The sequence below is a fragment of the Lynx canadensis genome, chromosome B1, assembly GCF_007474595.2.
Source record: "Lynx canadensis isolate LIC74 chromosome B1, mLynCan4.pri.v2, whole genome shotgun sequence".
NCBI classification, from domain to species: Eukaryota; Metazoa; Chordata; class Mammalia; order Carnivora; family Felidae; genus Lynx; species Lynx canadensis.
Genome location: NC_044306.2, coordinates 133,039,525 through 133,061,686, shown reverse-complemented (window position 1 = coordinate 133,061,686; position 22,162 = coordinate 133,039,525). Strand labels below are relative to the sequence as shown.

Sequence of the window (22,162 nt, the reverse complement as noted above, 5' to 3'; positions counted from 1 at the left end):
TGGAGATACCCAGCCTGTTTGAATTCTGGTTCTACCATTTATGAACTGTGACTTTAGGCTAGTTTCTTAACCTTCCTATACTTAGTTTCCTCATGTGTAAATGGAGATGGTAGTATTTCTCAAATCATTCTTTCTGGGGGAATTAAATAAACTAACATGTGCAAAGTCTCTAGAGTCATTCTTGACTTAAAATTTTTTTTTTAATGCTTATTTATTTTCGAGTGAGAGAGAGAGAGCATGAGCAAGAGGGGCAGAGAGAGAGGGAGACAGAATCTGAACCAGGCTCCAGGCTCTGAGCTGTCAAAACAGAGCCTGACACGGGGCTCAAACTCATAAACCATAGATCATAACCTGAGCCAAATTTGGACGCTTAACCGACTGAGCCACCCAGGCATCCCCATTCTTGGCTTTAGATAACCTAGTAAATGTCAGGAATTTGTATTATTACCTGCCATTGCCTAAAACACCTTATCTTATTCTGGGCTTGCTTGTCTCTGGCATTGTCCCCTGCTCACAGAATGTCTCTGTTCTTCCTCCTCTTCTCCTTTAAAACTCTCTCTCCTTATTTGTTCAATAAGTGGCTGTTCACTCACTCAAATAATACTTACGTAGTACATCCCCCTACGTACCAGAAACTTCGGAGAGCTGAAGATACAGCAGTGAATGAAACAGACAAAATTTCTGTCCTCATGGAACATACACTCTAGAAAAAGGAACAGAAGATAAAAGTAATATATTCTTTGCTTTCTGTAACAATGAATGGTCTGTAGAAAAAATAATAATGAATAATGAGATAGAGCAGGGAAAATGTGCTATTTCAGGTGCGAAAGCCAGGGAAAACCCTCTTAGAGCCAGAAGTACTTGGGAGCAGAAACCACAATAGAAAGGAGGGAACAGACCCTGCATGTATTTGAAGAAAAAGTATTCCAGGTAGAGGAATGGACAAGAACAAAGACCTTGCAGCAGAGTGACAGGGAAGCCAACATGATAGGCGCATAGTTAATGAATGAAATTAAGCAGGAATGAGGCTGGAGAAAGGCTGGAATCTGTAAGGCATTATACACCAAGATAAGAAATTTGGATGTTATTCTCATAAATGAGAAGACCCAAGGAGAGAGAGCAGAGGAGTGTCAGGAATGTGTTTGTGATTGAAAGGGATACTCATGTTGCTGTGCAGAGAATAAACTGAAGGGGCATCAGGAGTAGCAACAAAGAAACTAGGTAGAAAATTCTTGAGGTGGAGCTGAAGAAGAATCAAGAGTTTCACCTTGGGGATGTTAAATTTCTGACACCCAGTAAGCATACAATGAAGATTTTGCTTAGGCACTTAAATGTATTACCGGTTGTTCTAGGGAGCTGTCGAGTTGAGAGACACAAATTTTGGAGTCATCGGTCTGTGCATGGAACTGAAAGCCGTCAGGATGAGATCACCTAAGGAGTAAGTAAAGATGGAGAAGAGAGGAGGCTGGAAGCCAAAGCATGCGATTTTGCAGAATGTAGAAGTTGGAAAAAGAAAGATGATTGAGCAAGGAGACTAAGAAGGAATAGCAATGAGAGGCACCTGGGTGGCTCAGTCAATTAAGAGTCGGTCTCTTGATCTTTTCTGAGGTCATGATCTCACAGTTTGGGAGCCCAAGACCCACGTTGGGCTCTGTGCTGGCAGTACAGAGCCTGCTTGAGATTCTCTCTCTCTCTTTCTTTCTCTTTCTGCCCCTCTCCCACTTGCACATGTGTGCTCTCTCTCTCTCAAAAAATAAAATAAAATAAAATAAACAATAAATAAACTTAAAAAAAATTTTTTTAAAAAGGAGTAGCAATGAAGTCGGAGGGAAACCAATAGAAAGCAAGAGAAAGGCAATAAAGAAAATTTCAAGAAGGGAGGTGTAAGCAGCTCTTTCAAATGTAGTTAGTGATTAAATGAGATGAGGCCTTTGGTATGCAACAATAGATAAATAATAGATATGCCTAAGCCCAAAGTCAAGAGACATAAGTACACTCTGCATCACATAAGTATGTGCATGACTGTAGTGTATATTACCTGAATTTAACTGTAGGTTAACTTTAAACTATTAAATGTAAGTTGCTCTTTAGTTGTTGGTGGCTTCTGACATTTTACATCTGTTTCCTAGTTCCCAACCAATTCTATCTTTATGATAGCTTATCTCCAATTCTTCTCTTCCTGGACTCACATGCTGTTGCACTACCAAGGGCAGAGCCTATTTCTTGACCCTTGAATCTGGGCTGGCCTGTGACTGCTTTGACCAATAAAATACAGGGAAGCAACAGTCTCAATTTCCAGGCCTTTAGAAGACTGGCAGCTTATATGTCCTGCCTCTTGGAAGTCTGCCATCAGGTAAAGAAGTACATTAATCAGAGACTACTCTGCTGCCAGAAAACAGGTTTTTGGTATATCTTGCAGATAACAGATCACTTTCATATGTTTTGTAGAGTTCATATGTCTGCATTTTCAATTTTTTTAAGATAGTAGATGCAAGATTTTGTTTATCCTTTCATCAGTTGATGGACATTTAGGTTGTTTCCACTTTGGGGCTATTATAAAGAATGCCGCTACGAACGTTCATGTGCAAGTTTTTATGTGGATTCGTGTTTTCATTATTTTGAATATACACCTACAAGTAAAAGTGCCAGGCTATATTGTATGGTAGCTACTGCACATCTTTGAGTCTCTTTCCCTAAGATAATTTTTTTTTTTTTTTGACATCTGAATCTGTGACACAAAATTTAGAGGACCAGACTTCCCTGGAAAATACAAGTCATCCATCTATTCAGAACACTGCATGTTGGGGGACCGCAAACATAGAATTCCATGATTGGAAAGCTCATACCTATCATAGAAAGCATAAAAACAAAAAACAAAACAAAACAAAAACCAGAAAGGAAGCTAGGAATAGAAAATGTGGGTCCAGGGGAGCCTGGGTGGCTCAGTCGATTAAGCCTCCAACTTCGACTCAGGTCATGATCTCAGTGTTCGTGAGTTAGAGCCCTGCATCGGGCTCTGGGCTGACAGCTCAGAGCCTGGAGCCTGCTTTAGATTCTGTCTCCCTCTGTCTTTGCCCCTCCCCCACCTCTTAAAAATAAAGTAAAACATAAAAAAAAGAAAAAAAAAGAAAAGAAAATGTGGGTCCACCTCTCTGGAAGCAGAAAAGAAAATAGAAATGAAAATTACCTAAATACTTCGGTTCTCACTTTGCCGCATGGTTTCTGTTGCTTTCCTCAGCAGCTCTTCTGGCCTGTTACACCCCTCGTGTTCGCTATTCTTGACTCTCTTGACTCTACTTCACACATCGTGTGGCACAGAACAGTGGGGCTGATGTAAAAATCTCAGATCTACTGAAGCCTTTTAAGTGTTGGTGCAGAAAGAGCTCAACCTGATTAGCTCTAGGGGAATGCTTTTAAAAATTCCAAATTCCTAGGGCAGGTAACCACAGGCTTTCCCCTCCAGGGTTTCTTTATCTTACCACTGGTCTCCTTGATCTTTTCTTAAAGCCTTTTTTCTCAACTCCCTTCATTTCCTTCACATTTATCTTCACTTGTTCCATCTTCTGCCCCAGTAGAAACTGAAGGACTAATGCTGACAGCTGTAGCAGGAGACGTCTGGACTTTTGTGTCACTTTCTATCTTCTGCGGTATCTTTTAGATATGAACTTACCTCAGTTCAGTTATATTGAGCAAATGTTTGTGGAGCAACTCCTGTGCCGGACACTTGCTAGAGTGGAGCCTGAAGACACTGAAATGAATAGTTTCTGCTTCTAGTATTTCACAATTTTGGCAGTCTCCATTCCATTCATTTATGTTGTGACTCTAGCTGCTTAAAGTTTCTCTATACACTTAGAATAGCTTGCACAGAGATAGTAGTTACAGGTGTGGGAAGTAAACTGAATTGATAATCAACCTGGAATCTGTTTTCTTCCTTCCACCCCTCTTCCATCCAATCTGTGTCTGATACAATAAGAATTATATATTTGGTCTTTTCCCCCAGCTCCTAACACAGAGTTCCTAAATCCCTTGGAGCTTCCTGAGTGGTAAGAGTCACTTCCTTTGTCTAGTGAAATGACTCTTGGTGGGCCCCTAGATAGATAGCGTCAGGCCAAGACTTGATTTGAGGATTGGAACTTTCATTGAAACTCCCAACCTCCAAGAGGGGGAGAGAGGCTGGGGATTGAGGTAATCACCAATAGCCAATTATCTAGTCAATCATGCCTAGATAATGAAGACTCCATAAAAACCCAAAATGTTGGAGTTTGGAGAGTTTCCAGGTTTTGAACACATGGAGATTCAAGAAGAGTGATATACTCCATTAGGGATTGGAAGCCCTATGCTCTTTCTTCATACTTTGCCCGGTGGATCTCTCTTCCATCTGGCTGTTCCTGAGTTATATCCTATTATAATAAACCAGTGATCTAGTAAATAAAATGTTTCTCTGAGTTCTGTGAGCTGCCCTAGCAAATTAACTGAGCTTGAGGAACGGGTCACTGGAACCTCCCATCTATAGCTGATTAGTCAGAAGTACAGGTGACAAGCTAAAGTAGGGGCAGACTTATTGGACTGAGTCCTTAACCTGTGGGGTCTGTGCTAACTCTGGGTGGCTTGTGTCAGAATTGAACTGACTGGTAGGACACCTACTTGGTGTCCAGAGAGTTGGAGAATTAGTTGGTATGGGGGAAAAAACCCCACACATTTGGTGTCAGAGTGTTGTGAGAAAAGACTCACAGATTACCTCAGAAATGTGTGGCTAGTGATAGCAGCTATTACATTTGTAACATTGAGACTAAGCTAATAGGAAATTAGCCCCCCCAAAATATCTTAAATCACATATCTCATAAGAGACTTGTAGTCAATGTATATAAAGAATTCTTGTAATTCAATTATTATTAAAATTACTATTATTTACTAATTATTAATAATTTTTAAATAATTCTTGTTATGAAACATTATAAACATTATAGGCATTCCCCCAAAGAAAATATACAAACCACCCATGAAAATCTATCATGAAAAGATGCCCAACAGCATTAGTCATGAGGAAAACTCAAATCAAAACCACCGTAAGATACCACTTCACACCCATGAGGATGACTATAACAAACAAAATGGACAATAACAAGTGTAGACAAGAATGTGGAGAAATTGGAACCTTAGTACATTGCTGGCAAGAATATAAAATTGTGCAGCCACTGTGGAAAACAGTTTGACAGTTGCTCAAAATATTAAACATGGAGTTACCCTCCTTAGCAGTTCTTAGGTATATACCCAAGGGAAATTAAAATAGATCCATACAAAAGCATGTACATGAATGTACATAGTAGCATTCTTTATAACAGTCAAAAAGTGGGAACAACCCCAAATCCGTCAACTGGTGAATAGGCAAAGAAAATGTGGTACAGCCATACAATGAAGTATTATTCAGCAAAAAAAAAAAAAAAAAGGAATGAAGTACTGAAGGGCTACTACATGGATGAACCTCAAAAACAATTCTTAGTAAAGAATCCAGTCTCAAAAGACCACATATTGTGTGATTCTTTTTATATAAAATATCCAGAATAGGCAAATCTTCATAGACAGAAGGTAGATTCATGGTTTCCTAGGGCTGTGGGGGAATTTGGGGGGTAAAGGGGAATAAATGCAAGTGGGTGCAGTGTTTCTTTCTGAGGTGATAAAAATGTTCTACAATTGATTGTGGTGATGGTTGTACAACCATGTGAATATGCTAAAAACCATTGAATTGTGGACTTTATATGGGTGAATTATATGGTATGTAAATTATATTTCCATGAAGCTGCTTAAAAAATTATATTCGGGGTGCCTGGGTGGCTCAGTTGGTTGAGATCAGTTGGTTGACTCTTGATTTCAGCTTAGGTTACTATCCCAGGGTTGTGGGATCGAGACCCAAGTCAGGCTCTGCGCTGACAGCACGGAGCCTGCATGGGGTTTCTCTCTCTCTCTCTCTCTCTCTCTAAGCAAATAAACAAACAAAAAAGATATTGGCCTAACCCAGGGAACAGAACAAGGTGTGCAAGAGGAACCTGAAACAAGGTCAACCTGACCCTTCTCAGCATATCAATTTCACTATGGGCTAGTCAGTTATATAAACATGAATCAGTAGTAATCAGAGAGATGCAAGCTAAAACATTCACAAAGGTATCAGTTTACACCTCTCAGACTCACAAAAAATCAGAAATTTGGATCTTGCCAAGGGTTGGAGAGGTGCGGGAAAGGGAACATACTGTTCTCCACTGTTGGTGGGCATCTACCTGGTGCAGCCATTCTGGGGAGTGATCTGGCATAATTTAGTATAATGAAAATGTATTCTGTGACATAGCAATTCTGCTCCTAGTAAATATCCCAAAGAAATTTTCACATGGGTCTGTATGGGATCATGGACAACGCTGTTTCCTCTATCATAGCCAAAGATGGAAGGGAATTAAGTCTACATCTTAGGTGCATCTCACAGGTGCTCATCCCTGTGAGAGTAGACAGGTAAAATGTGATCCACACACTGGAGTCTAAAGCCTCTGTGAGTAGCATCAGGTTAGATGTAGGCACAGCTTCCTTGACAATTCTTAAATACACAGAGCTGAGTGGAAAAATATAAACACCAGAAGGAGATATATGATGTGATACTGTTTCCATAAATTAAAAAATTTGCACACGGGGCACCTGGGTGGCTCAGTCAGTTAAGTGACTGACTCTTGATTTCGGCTCAGGTCATGATCTCACAGTTGGTGAGATTGTGCCTCTGTGCTGACAGGGCAGAGCCTACTTGGGATTCTCTCTATCCCTCCATCTCTCTCTCTCCCTCTCTCTCTCCCTCTCCCCACCACCTTGCACCCTCTCTCTCTGCCCTCCCACACTCCCACACTTGCGTGCTCTCTCTCTCTCAAAATAAATAAATAAACAAAAAAGTGCACACAGAAAACAATATATTTTGCAATAGTACATTTAAAAAGATAGCCCACTCAAATAAAAGTAGCAATTAGTTCTGTGCCTGCAGTCTCTTCCTCCTAGAAGTTCTAAAACGTCACAATTTATTGAGCTAGAAATGATTTAAAAATATCCAGAGTTAAGTTTCTTAGGATCCACATAAGAGTGAAACCATATGGTATCTGTCTTTCTCTGTATGGCTTATTTCAAGAAACTTAACAGAAACCCATGGGGGAAGGGAAGGAAAAAAAAAAAAAGAGGTTAGAGTGGGAGAGAGCCAAAAACATAAGAGACTGTTAAAAACTGAGAACAAACTGAGGGTTGATGGGGGGTGGGAGGGAGGGGAGGGTGGGTGATGGGTATTGAGGAGGGCACCCTTTGCGATGAGCACTGGGTGTTGTATGGAAACCAATTTGACAATAAATTTCATATATTAAAAAAAAAAAATATCCAGAGTAAGACTGTAGGAGAGATTCCTGCCTTGTATAGGAGATTTTATCAGATGACCTAAAGCTACATAGGCCCAAACACTCTTTCCATAGGATAACAGAGGTTGCAACATTATGGCCACAACCTGAGATGATCTAGTTCCTTCACTATTTTAAGGATCAGTAGTCAGGGGAGATTTCTCCAAGACAGGATTCATACTTTGGTTCTCTGAAACTGAAAATGTTTGGTTTTGCTCTGAACTGAGGTTGAACCATCGATTCCACAAGTGCAGCAATGTACCATAGCTCAGTTTCCTTAAAACGAATGTTTTAAGGAACATTCACCTTGTTCACCCCACACCCCCAGTTTTTGCATCTTTCTGCCAGTGGCTCCTAGCATTCCCTCACAGACCTTGTCTGCCTAATGTTAAAGTGGACTAAGCCAGGTTTCATGCCAGACAAATTTGGTTTCATCTCCTGGCTATTCATCGTTTATAGCCGATTGTTCTTGACAAAGTCATTTAACTTCTCAGAGCTGTTTTCCCACATGAATTAGGGAAATAATAAAACAAGTCAGCGATCTTTTCTAAGTATTTTCTATGCAACTACAAACATCCATGTTGCAGCTCAAATCGTATCCTAGTTATTATGTATATTCTTCTGTTAATTTTCTTTTTACCCAAAATATATTATGCATAGCTTTCAATGTCAATATAGATAAATAATAGGTGTCAGGCATGTGTGGGGGCAGGAAATCTCTACTTCATACTCAATTTTGTGGTACACAGAAATCTGCTCCAAAAATAATCTATCTGTTAAAAAAAATGAAAGTTAGAGGCGCCTGGGTGGCTCAGTCGGTTGAGCGGCTGACTTCGGCTGGGGTCATGACCTCGCAGTCTGTGAGTTTGAGCCCCACATTGGGCTCTGTGCTGACAGCTCAGAGCCTGGAGCCTGCTTCGGATTCTGTATCTTCCCCTCTCTCTGCCCCTCCCCTGTTCACGCTGTCTCTCTCTCTCAAAAATAAATAAACATTAAAAAAAGATTTTTTTAAATAAATAAATAAATAAACAAATAAAAGTTGATTCAACAATATGATGAATAAAATACATGTTTCTTTTCGGGGCGCCTGGGTGGCTCAGTCGGTTAAGCGTCTGACTTCAGCTCAGGTCATGATCCCACAATTTGTGAGTTCGAGCCCCATGTCATAGGGCTCTGTGCTGACAGCTTGGAGCCTGGGGCCTGCTTCACATTCTGTCTCTCCCTCTCTCTGCTCCTTCCCCACTCATGCGTTCTCTCTCTCTCTCTCTCTCTCTCTCTCTCTCTCTCTCATAAATAAAATGTTTTTTAAGAATTAAAATACATTTTTTTAAAGTTTATTTATTGATTTTGAGAGAGAGAAAGAGAGAGCAAGTGGAGAAGGGGCAGAGAGAGGGAAAGACAGAATCCCAAGCAGACTCTGCAAGGGACAGCCTGATGTGGGGCTCAAACTCACAAAAGGTAAGATCATGACCTGAGCCAAAGTCAGATCCTTAATCCACTGAGTCACCCAGGTGCCTCTGAAATACATGTTAAAGAGTTTCACAATATAATCATTGTTATTGACTCTAGGATTGTACTGTTAGATTGTATTACCAACATATTGTTTTCGTATTTAAATAGTACATTCAGTGAGAGAAATTATCTTAATATGAACATTTAATAAATAATTTTAAAAATCCATTTTATTTTATTGATTCTTTTTTAGTAATCTGCACACACAACATGGGGCTTGAACTCATGACGCCATCGAGAGTTGCATGCTCTTCTGATTGTGCCAGCCAGGTGCCCCTAATAAATAATTTTAAATTAATAAACAATAGCTACCCATGTCCGTATGTCCTTTAAAAAATAGACATTAGGGGCGCCTGGGTGGCTCAGTCGGTTAAGCATCCGACTTCAGCTCAGGTCATGATCTCACAGTCCGTGAGTTTGAGCCCCGCGTTGGGCTCTGTGCTGACAGCTCAGAGCCTGGAGCCTGTTTCAGATTCTGTGTCTCCCTCTCTCTGACCCTCCCCCGTTCATGCTCTTTCTCTATCTCAAAAATAAATAAAAATTTAAAAAAATAAAATAAAAAAATAGACATTACTTTTGAGAGTACTTTTAGGTTCACAACAAAATTGCATGTAATATACAAAGAGTTCTAGCGTATATCATGCCCACCTCACACCTCACACATGAACGAGTCTTCCCCACTACCAACATCTCCCATTAAAGTGGCATGTTTGTGGGGCGCCTGGGTGGCTCACTCAGTTAAGTGTCTGACTTCAGATCAGGTCATGATCTCACGGCTTGTGAGTTCGAGCCCCACATCAGGCTCTATACAAATACATACTTCTTTTTTTTAGTATGTTTGACACACAATGTTACATTCATTTCAGGCATACAACAGAGTGACTTTTCAAGTTTATAGATTATGCTATGCTCACAGCACTATTACAACATCATTGACTATATTCCTTATGCTGTGCCTTTGATTACCATGACTTACTCATTCCATAAATGGAAGCCTGTACCTCCAACTGCCCTTCACCCATTCTGCCCATCTCCCCACCCCCTCCCCTCTGGCAACCATCAGCTTCTTCTCTGTATTTATAGGTCTGGTTCTGCTTTCTGTTTTTGTTTATTCATTTGTTTTTTTTTAAATTCCACACAAGTGAAGTCATATGGTATTTTTCTTTTCTGACTTATTTCACATAGTATAATACCCTCTAGGTTCATCCATGTTGTCTCAAATGACACAATCTCATTCTTTTTTATAGCTGTGTCACATTCCATTATATATATGTATATATGTATATATATATATATATATATATGCATCATACACACACACACGCACACACACACACACACACACACACACCCCATTATCTTCCTTACACATTTGTCTATTGATGGATACTTTGGTTGTTTCCATATCTTGGCTATTGTAAATAGTTCTGCAATAAACATGGGGGTGCATATATCTATTTGTTTTCTTTGGGTACATGCCCAGTAGTAGAATTGTAGAATTACTGAATCATTTACAAAAATGTCTATTCAAGTCCTCTGCTCATTTTTAACTGGTTTGGGTTTTTTGGTGTTGAGTTGTGTAACTATATATATATATATATATATATATATATATATATATAATTTATTGTGAAATTGGCTAACATACAGTGTGTAAAGTGTGCTACTGGTTTTTGGGGTAGATTCCTATGGTTCATCGCTTATACAGCACCCAGTACTCATCCCAGTAAGTGCCCTCCTCAATGCCTATCACCCATTTTCTCTTCTACCCGTCCCCCACCCAGTTTGTTCTCTGTATTTAAGAGTCTCTTATGGTTTGCCTCCCTCCTTCTTTGTTTGTAACTATTTTTCCCCCTTCCCTTCCCCTGGTCTTCTGTTAAATTTCTCAAGATCCACATAAGTGAAAACATATGATATCTGTTTTTCTCTGACTGACTTATTTCACTTAACATAATATCTTCTAGTTCTATCCACGTTGCTGCAGTTTTTTATATATTTGGGGTATAACTCCTTATCAGATACATCATTTACAAATATCTTCTCGCATTTAGTAGGTTGTCTTTTTGCTTTTTGAGAGTTTCCTTCGCTGTGCAAAAGTTTTTTATTTTGATGTAATCCCAATAGTTTATTTTTGCTTTTGTTTCCCTTGACTTACTTAGGAGACATCTAGAAAAATGTTATAACTGATGTCAAAGAAATTACTGCCTGTGTTCTCTTCTAGGATTTTTATGGTTTCAGGTCTCACATTCAGGATTTAATCCACTTTGAGTTTATTTTTGTGTATGGTGTTAGAAAATAGTCCAGTTTAATTCTTCTGCATGTAGCTATTCAGTTTTCCCAGCACCATTTATTGAAATGACTATCTTCTCCCCCATTCTATATTCTTGCCTCCTTTTCCATAGATTAATTGACATATAAGCATGGGTTTATATCTGGGGTCTTTATTCTGTTCCATTGATCTATGTGTTTAATTTGCTTTGATACTGCTTTGATTACTACTTTGTATTTTATTTTGTAGTATATACTTTGTAGTATATGTTGCAATCTAGAATTATGATACCTCCAGCTTTGTTATTCTTTCTCAAGATTGTGTTGGCCATTCTGGATCTTTTGTGGTTCCATGCATATTTTAGTATTCTTTGTTCTAGTTTTATAAAAAATGATGTTGGTATTTTGATAAGGTTTGCACTGAATCTGTAGATTTCTTTGGGTAGTAATAAGTATATACTTTTTCATAGCTGCATGGAGTACCATGTTATGGATTTTCCATGAATACTTTAAACAACTGTTTGAAAATAAAGTTCATTTTCAGTTTTTTCCCATTGTATACCATACAGGTGATGCAATATTTGTTAAAACTCTTGCTATTTTAACTTACCCATCAACATGAAAATAAGACTGATGCATAGAAAAATCAACAAAGGAATGAAGAGGCAAATTATAGAAGATGAAACATAAATGGCCAGTATGAAATGAGAATTGCTCAACCTCATTAATAATCAAAGAAATGGGAATTAGAACAAGACACAAGAGACACAAATTGGTGAAGATGAAAAAGATTGATAATATCAGGACTGTAAACTGGGGGTAGGAGGGTTAATTATTACACCCTTGTAGGAGAGCAATTTAGCAATATGTTGCAACAGTCAAAATGAACAAGTCTTTTTGATTATTTTGAATTTTTAAAATCTGTGATAATAATATTGTTACATTAAGCGGTCCTTATCTTTTAGAGATAAATATCATAATATTATGAATGAAATTTTCTGATTACTTGGATTACTTCAAAATAGTCTCGTTAGGGGATGGGGCAGCCTTGTGAGACTGTGAGGTCTGTGCTAACTCCAAGTGGTTAGTGTCAAAATTGAGTTAAATTGTAGGGCACTCATTTGGTGTCAGAAGTGTTGTGAGAGGGGTGCTTGGCTGGCCCAGTTTGTGGAGCATAGGACTCTGGATCTCAGGGTGGTAAGTTTGAGCCCCATGTGGGGTGTAGAGATTACTTAAAAAAAAGAAATGTCTGAAAACAGATCAGGCTGGATGACGGGTACGTTGAAATTCATTTTACTATTTTCTTTCCTTCTATGTTTTAAAAAACTTTTCCAAAAGGAAAAAGTTTAGAAAAAAGAAAAAAGGTGTGCTTAAATCTTTTTTTAAGATTTTTTAAAAAATGTTTATCTGATTGAGAGGGGAACAGGGGATCTGTGCTGACAGAACAGAGCCTGATGCAGGGCTTGGACTCACAAACCACAGGATCATGACCTGAGCTGAAATCGGACCCTTAACCGACTGAACCACCCAGACACCCCTGGTGTGGTTAAATCTTAACATAGCATTTATTTTTGAGAAAATTTATGCTAAGGAAATGATAAAAACTAGTGGGAAAAGGATGTAGCTTCAAAAATATTCAATATAACTTTCTAATGGAAACCTCAGTCTGGGTATTGAACTTTTTTGTTTTTTTTTTAATCTGAGCCAAGAACTACTTTGACAGTATCCTGAAAGGTGAGCAAACTAGTAACTCTAGCTCAGGAGAAGAAATGCATTTCACCCAATCACTTTCTGGTAAATGCTATCTAGCAAATGACATTGAGCTTAGCTGTCTAACAAGCTAAAACTCAAGTGGTTGCTAAAGAAAGATAGCGTTCAGGGGCGCCTGGGTGGCGCAGTCGGTTAAGCGTCCGACTTCAGCCAGGTCATGATCTCGCGGTCCGTGAGTTCGAGCCCCGCGTCAGGCTCTGGGCTGATGGCTCAGAGCCTGGAGCCTGTTTCCGATTCTGTGTCTCCCTCTCTCTCTGCCCCTCCCCCGTTCATGCTCTGTCTCTCTCTGTCCCAAAAATAAATAAAAGCTGAAAAAAAAAATTTAAAAAAAAAAGAAAGATAGCGTTCAGAGTGAAAACCATAAACAAACAATTTCATACAACAAAATTATGGACGTAAGTACAGAAAATTGGCTGTTTTGCTGTGTGAGTATACTCAGTGGTCTTCATGTGTACTGTGACTGCTCAGTCCTGAATCTTCTCTTTATGATGCACAGTTGAAGCTCTTAGTGAATTGGTTGCAAATAGCTCCCAAAGCCATTGCTCATGTAGGCCTTTAATGGGTCAGGAAAATATTCAGATTTTTAGATAATGTATAATGTACATATATGCTTTAGGAAAGCTTGCAATAATGGCACATGTCCTAGTGATTTGGGGACAGAACATAAATAGCTTTTATCTGTAAGATTTCAATGAAGATGTAATGAATAATGCATAGAAGTTAGTGAGGGTTAACTGTGCCGATATATTACTGTCTTGGTCAGAGTTCTCTAGAGAAACCCTTTATATATGTATAAAGAGATTTATTATGAGGCATTGGCTCATGTAATTGGAGTCTGAGAAGTCCCACAAATCTGCCTTCTTCAAGCTAGACATTTTGGAAAGCCAGGGATATAGTTCGAAGGCCTGAGAGCCGCAAGACACAATGGTGTAGATTCCAGCCCAGGTCTGAGAGCCTGAGAACCAGGAGTGCTGAGGGCAGGAGAGGATTGTTGTCTCAGCTCAAGTAGCAAAGCCTTCCTCGGCCTTTTGGTTCTATTCAGGCCTCAACAGATTGGATGATACCCACCCACACTGGCAAGAGTCACCAATTCAAAAGCTAATCTCTTCAAGAAACACTCTCACACAAACACCCAGAAGTAATGTTTCACCAGCTATCTGAGTATCCCATGGCCCAATCAAATTGACATCTAAATTAACAATCACAATTAGTTATCTATTGCTACACAGAAAATTACTCCAAAACTTTGTTGTGAAGAACAGTAAACATTTATTGGTGCACATAATTCTGAGAGTCAGGAATTTGGGAGCAGCTTTGCTGGGCAGTTCTGTTTGGGGTCTCTCATGAGGTTGCAGTCAAGATGTCGGCCAGAGTTGCCGTCATATGATGGCTTGACTGGGGCGAGAGGTCCTCTTCTGAGAAGCTTGTCTCTCATGGCTGGTAAGTGGTTGCTATAGGAGGCTTCAGCTCCACAACACATGTACTGTGTAAGAATCCTCATGTCCTGAGAGCTAGTATCCTCCAGAATAAGTAATCCAAGGCAGAAGGCAGAAGCCTCGATGTGAACCAGCTTTAGAAGTCACCCTCCATCATTTCTGCAGCCGGAATATCAAGAGCTATCAATAGCAAGAACTATTGGAGGCTACTTTGGAGGCTGGCTACCACAGATAACGACAGAATGAATGTAAAAAGAGTGCCAATGGGGGTGACTTGGTGGCTCAGTTGGTTAAACATCCAGCTCTTGATCTCAGCTCAGGTCTTGCTCTCAGGGTCATGAGTTCAAGCCCTGCATTGGGCTCCACTCCCGGAGTGGAGCCAACAACAACAACAAAAAAGGGGGCCACTGAAAGGGATTTTATTCTACTCCTCTATTTGCAGTTTAACTTCAATATTCTTGCTTTTGTATCTTCTGTTTGTCCCTCCAAATCTACTCTTCACCATTCCCTGTCCCAGGAGGCTCACCTGTATGAACCACACCAAAGGTTGTGGTCCTCTGGCTTCATAGGAAGGAAGAGAACAGGAACATTAACTATCTTTGTTCCTTTCCTCAGACTCTGTCTCTTGCCCAAATGTGAGAGTTCATTTGGCGGCCCTTGCATTCCTTTCAATAATCACTCCCTCCTCTCATCCCTTCAGGCCTAGGGGTGTTAACTGCCCTGCTGCTACTGACCCCAGGTTAAGTCATTGTCTTGTGGTTATGCTACACCCTACAACTTTGTGGACAGTTCACTTGCAAAAAAAAAAAAAAAAAAAAAAAAAAATTCTTTCCTCAGATGATCTAACTTGAGTGAAACCCAGTTTTCTGTTGAGATTCTGACTGATACAGTACTAAAGAGGCAAATGGCAAATTTATGTACAGCTCTTACTCCCAGATAGCCTCCAAAAACAGTGTCTCTGATGTTTGGGGTTATTTCTGCTGCTTCTTAGAATTTTGCTTCCTTTCTTCCTCCTTCCTTCTCCAGCTCACATCCAATATTCACTTGACCTTTCACTTGCCTGGTGGCTCAGATTGGTCTTCAATAGTCAGTCTCAGAGGGTTTAAAGAAAAAGGAAGGTAAGATTCCTATCTAGAGTAGGATGCCCCTAGCCCTACTGCTGTTTACTTACTACCTTCCACGCTTTGGGTAAGCCCAGGAAAATCTGTGATTGGGTATTCTCTATGACTTGGACACCTAGGTGATTTTAAGGTTGGTATTCATGTGCTGGGATGGTGGGGCAGAAAAAATAGAAAGGGCCTGGCTCTCTGATGACTGTGGAGCCTCAACACAAGCACTGCCTACCTCCAGACTTCTTTGATGCACAAGAGAAATGAACTTCTCTCCTGAATAAGCCACTATCATTTCAGGTTTTTTGTTACAGGCAGGTGAACTTAATGCAAATCAATAGGATGTCCTTCAGTATCTTGGGTAGAAAATATCTGGCTACTCCAATCACTGCAGCAAATCCACAGAATGGTTACACTCAATCTGCACATGCACCTTTTTAAAAGTCTTCCATAGGACTGTATGTGTCCTGTATGTGTCAGGGACAGGCAAAGCTGTAAGACTTCATTCTGTCCTCCAGTGGCTTATAGAGGAGAGAGACTCTAGTCAGAACACAAGATGGTGGTAATAAAAGAAAAGTAGGCAAGTCCATTTTGGAATTTATAGAAGAAAAGTAAAGTGGTAAAACCTCAGACTGAGAGCAATCCTGGGGGTTATACCACCAGAGTTTCAGAGCCCAGAGCACCTCATCTCGAACCTAAGACCATCAAGTCCCTGCTTCTTCTTTTCTTTAACTACAGCCTGCTCCAGGCTGTACTCAAAGCACCCAGTACTGCTGCTGGGAATTCCTGATACCACTGCCCAGCAATAGAGACCTTGAGAGAGAACAAGTCCTGAGGTGGGGACCAGTAAATGGAATCAAAGGGATGTAAGTGTGGAGATGGAGAGAAGATGTGGCCCTGGTTCTGTATTTTAAATAGATGGGTGCATTTCTCATAAAAAACATTCCTGCCCTTGTTTGCCAGGCTTTCTTGGTTACACTGCAAGTTGGAAAGATATGTCTGACCAAAGAACTACCTACTGTAATTTCTAACATTACTTTGAAGAGAAATGCATTCCAGTTATAAACAACCAATTAACAAAATCTTTCTTAAAACATAACCATTCATTCATTCAGTAACTATTCCTTAAGAGCCTACTAGTTGCAAGTACTGTTCTAGGTGCCAGTAGTAATGCAGCAGTGAAGAAAATAAAGTGAAATCCTTCCTGTTAAGAAACATTCTTGTGGCGCCTGGCTGACTCAGTCAGTAAAGCATGCAATTCTCAATCTCAGGGTTATAAGTTCAGGCCCCATGTTGGGCATGAAGCCTACTTAAAAAAAAATTCTTTAAAACTTGTAAATAAAGCAAAAACAAGGGTGGCAGTTCCTTTTAATGTCATGGGAGGGCATTGTTTATCAGGATCACCCAAGGATGATTTAATATTCTAGGGGGAATATACTTTGTTCAAATCACTGTTCTGATTAAAGGTCCCAGTCTTAGTGAAGTTGCATGTTTCCCCCCCCCCCCATAAAGATGCAAATAATTTCTGTCCAGTATAAAAGACAAACACAAAGGTTACAATTAATTGCCTTGAAGAACATTAACCAGTTTTGTATCTAACCTAGCAATTTTACTCTAACATTTCTTTATTAAATTGGAGCCAACATTACCAATTTTCTGGGTCCCTACTAATTACTTAGTTGAACAAAATCTTTGGTATGTGTTCATTATATATTTGTATGACAACCATTTTTTTTAACTTTTTGAAAAATTATACTTCAATAATCTTTTCATGGAGTTTATAATGCAGTTACATAGCTTCTCTCTTTGCTCTTTTCCCTCTCGTTTGGAGTTCAAACTAGTGGGCTACCATGTCATAATGCTTCCTATTCAATTTTTTCTTTCCTTAGGCTTTTTTGGATAGCAAATGGAGGAGACTAGAATATGTCACCCTTAAATATTCCTCTTTGACATAAAAATTGTTTCAAGCTTAAGGCAATGAAGAAGCAGCAAACTCTTCTCTCTACTTGCCCTCTTTCTGCCTATAGGAAATTCTCCTGTAGGAAATTCTCCTTTTTCTGCAAACAGATGTATCAGCTCAAGAGCAATAAAAAAGAAATCTACAAACAAACCTTACTCCATTAGCTTCCTCCCACGTATTTACCTTCCCTCAGTTTGCCACCTTGGAAGCCTGGAATTACTTTCCTTTGTCCTGTCGTTTCTCTATAAATTTACTGTTCTTTGTCGAAGATACTACACAAGCAAGAGTTCTAAGCCACTACTTTGAGTTACTCTTCAAGTTTCTCCTGTGTGATGTGCACTGCACACATTAAATTGTTTGCTTTTCTCTCATTAATTTGTCTTTTTGTAAAAAGCCCAGCTAAAAACCTAAGATGGGAAGACATAAAATTTTGCCTCCCCTACATAAAGAAACAGATCACTTTCTGAATGTTTGTGACTCCAGGGCACCTACGTGGCTCAGTTGAGCATCCAACTCTTGCTTTCCACCTCAGGTCATGATCCCAAGGTCGTGGGATTAAGCCCTGCCTCAAGCTCTGCACTGAGGGTGGAGCTGCTTGGGATTCTCTCTCTCTCCCTCTGCTCCTCTCCCCTGCTTATACTCTCTCTCTCTCTCTCTCTCTCTCTCTCTCTCTCAAAAATAAATAAATAATTAATTAAAAAAATAATGTTTGTGTCTCCACTCCCCTAATTCATATGCTGAAACTCTAATCATAATGTGATGGTATCTGGAGTTGGGGCCTTTGGGAGGTAATTAAGTCATGAGGGTGGAACCTTCATGATAAGATTAATGCCCACATAAGAAGAGGCCAGAAGAGCTGGCTCTCTTCTTCTACCACGGTAAGGATACAAAAAGTCAGGAATCTGCAGCCTGGAAGAGGACCTTCACCAGAGCCCAAACCTGCTGGCACCCTGATCTCGTATTTCCAGCCTCCAAAACTGTGAGAAATGTATCTCTATTGTTGATACATCACCCAGTCTATGGTAATTTGTTATAGCAGCCTGAATTAAAACATCCGCCTTACAAGTTTCATTTTGACTCTGTCTTTGCAAAGCAGATGGCAAACAATTATTGAAGCCACCATCATTTAGTCTGGTTGCAAGTAAGCATGCAAGTATTTAAGGTTTGATTTTTACAGATCAAGCAGAGGACCAAAAAAGGTGGTTTCAGCAGCAGGTAATGAATCCATTGGCTACAAAAGAAAAAACAGGCTTTCCTGGCTCTCAGTGTATTATTAAATCACTCCTTTTATATGACATCCCTTTCCCCCCCTTCACTGTCTTTAGAGAGAACACTGTAACTGAGGTGGGCAAAGTCAAAGTTCTTATGAGGGTGAAATGAAAGATTCAGAAACTCCAGGTGCACTTTGTCATGCAGCCCAGTAGTGAGGACCTGAGGTGACTTAGCAATATCTTTGTACTTTGTGCCAAATGCACCCATATTTACCTTTTGTGGGTTTTTTTTAACTCTCTTCTCTTTTGTTCTCTTTTTTATCATCATGTTTTTAAGTTTATTAATTTATTCTGAGAGAGACAGAGATAGTGACAGTGGGAGAGAGGCAGAGAGAGAAAGAGACAGAGAATCCCAAGCAGGCTCTGGACTGTCAGTACAGAGCCTGGAGCCCAATGTTTAAGACACTGTGAGATCATGACCTGAGCCAAAACCAGGAGTTGGGTGCTCAAGTGACTGAGCCACCCAGGTGGCCCTTATCATTATATTTTAAATGTTTATTTATTTTTGTGAGGGTGGGAGGGGCAGAGAGAGGGAGACAGAGGATCTGAAGCAGGCTCTGTGAGCCTGATTCTCTTCTTTATTATTTTGATATTTATTCAAGAAATCATTATTGAGTGCTTATTCTATATGAAGCATTGTGGCAGTTAGGAATTAAGTGGTAAGTCAAACCATAATCCCTACTTCTCACAGAGTTTACAGTGATTCTCCATGAATAATATGACAACAATAACTAATACACATAAAATGATTATTATATGCTAGGCATTCTTCTAAGAACTTTAAGTTTATTGTTTAATTCACACAACTAGAAAGGTATTGTCATCACCATTTTATAGATGAGGAAACCAAGGCACAGAAAGTAAGAAATTTGCCCAAAGTCACATGGCTACAGTGGTTGAGCTTGTATCCTACTTGCCACCCTTTTATTGTCTTTACTAATGCAGATGTCACCTGAGGGGTTATACTAATTCATTTATTTATTAATTCATCCACTCTTCACCCTGTTATTAAGCATCTTTGATGATTTAGGAATGTGGCCATGGTTTCCAGCAAACAAGGAATTAGGAAGTCCTTGTCATGGAGTCAATCACAGTTTCCTGAGAGGGAAAGGCCCATAAACACATACTTCCAGCACAACCTGTTAGGTACAAAGGCAGGGCTATGTACCAAGTGAAACGTAAACAAAGAAGCAGCAGTGACTAACTTTTGTCTGGGGTTGTTGAGAAAGACTTTACAGAGGAGAGAAATTTTTATTAGTGTCTTAAAGGCTAAATAGCAACTCATTAAAGACTAATAGGGAGATCAATCCAGAGAAAGGAAAGAACACAAAGAGAAGCCTGGAGTCATGCTAGGGCCAGGTGTGTGGGCGATGATGGTGCAGGTGGGTGAGGAGCAAGACAAGGATCAGAAGTGGAGTTAGGGTTGGCACTGCAGTCCCAGAGACAGCCACCACCCAGCCTGACGCCACTGACCCTGAGCCAGAGATGGCTGTGCCTCCCACGTGTGCTCATTTTGGCAAATCTGCGAGAGATGTCTTCACCAAGGGCTAGGAATTTGGCTTAATAAAACCTGATTTGAAAACAAAACCTGAAAATGGACTGCAATGTACAAGCTTAGGTTCAGCCAAAACTGAGACCAACCACTAAAGTCAGCATCAGCCTAGAAACCCAGTATAGATGCATCAAGCACGGTCTGACGTCTTTGGAGAAATACAACACAGACAACACTCTAGACATGGAGATATTTGTGGAAGACCAGCTTGCATGTGTACTGAAGCTGACCTTTGATTCATCCTCTCACCAAGCACAGGGTGGGAAGGTGGGAGGAGGATGCTAAAATCAAGACAGGGTGTAAGCAGGAGGCATCAACCTGGATGTGGATTTCCACATGGCGGGGCCTTCAGACCAGGTCGCTCAGGTGCCACATCAAAACGACTGGCTCGCTGGCTCCCAGATGAATTCTGAGACCACAAAGTCTGGAGGGACCCAGAGCAACTCTCCGGTTGGCTACAAGACTGATGAATTGCAGCTTTACACTAATGTAAATGACAGGATGGAGGCTAGTGGCTCCTTTTATCAGAAGGTGAACAAGAAATTGGAGACCAATGTTAATCTGGCCTGGACAGCAGGAGCTAGTAACACTGACTTCGCAATAGCAGCCAAGTATCAGATGGACCCTGACGCCTATTTCTCCACCACAGTGAACAGCTCCAGCCTGACAGGTTTAGAACACATTCAGACCGTAAAGCTAGCTGTCAGACTGACTGTGTCAGAGTGATGCTGTCAGCTCTGCTGGATGGCAAGAATGTCACTGCTGGTGGCCACAAGCTTGGTCTATGACTGGAAGGCAAGCATAATCAAAGGCTATACAATCATTTCATTTTAGACTATTTTACAGCATAGCTACCCTCAGAATTTAGTGTACCTTTTAATGTTTGTCTGGAATGCAATAATGCTAAACATCATGTTGAACTTCCATATTAAATGATTCCACTTTAAGGTGTTACTCTTTCAGAGGTACAGAAGAAACCCAATTCCACTTGGGGGGAACTTGGTGGCCTCTAGAAATGTCAGGGTTTTTTTTTTAATCTAGAAACAGCTGCTAGTGGAAGTTGATAATTACAAACTGTCATTAAGTAAATGAATGAAATTGTGACTTCCTGAGAAGTGAACCTTAGTTTCCTACCCTATGAAGGAGAGGCTTGTTGTTTGATGGTGTGTACAAACTCATCTGAAAGAGACTTTTTTAGACAGATTTTCGTGACCTGTTTCCACCCCAGTCCATCACCTCTTTTACACCAAAAATAGTCTGCAATGCATGGTAGCTGAGTTTTTTGTTTTGTGAGTGTGTGTGTGTGTGTGTGTGTGCCATTTGAGATAGAGGTGGATGAAGCCAGTAATTCAGGACTTTATCTCCTTTCATGTTGTGTTTTTTTGCCCTTGCACCAGATGAAACAGCTTCTAAGAGTTCTAGCTGCAAGCAGAGAAGAGTCTCTGTGACTGTAATCACATGGTGACATCATTCAGAATCTAAATTGGACTTCTGTTATATTCTTGCCACTTGGTTTATTTTTTAGCAGTTTAACCGGTGATTTTAGAGTCTTCCATTTTGGGTAGAATAAGATCCTCCTTTAAAATGCTATAATTAACATAACTGAAAGTGAAACTTGAACAAAATATTAGAACCTCAAAAAAAAAAAAAAAGAAATTGAGTTGGAAACAAAGAGTGATTATTGACGATACTCAAAGGGGTTTAAACTGGGGATTAATGCATACAGATCTGTATTGTAGAGATTCTTTGGCACCATTTTGAAGAAGATTAATGCTAGAAGATCCCAAAGAAAGTTAGAACAAATTGGTAGCTATTGCAGCCATCTAAACATTATTTCAGTTATGGAACAGTATTAATTCAGAATTAATTCAATTT

General features: G+C 39.9%; 1 pseudogene; it reads left to right on the top strand.

The window, feature by feature from the left end:
* The first annotated feature begins 20,177 nt into the window (after positions 1-20,177).
* On the top strand, positions 20,178-21,138 carry LOC115513034 (annotated as a pseudogene).
* Positions 21,139-22,162: the final 1,024 nt, after the last annotated feature.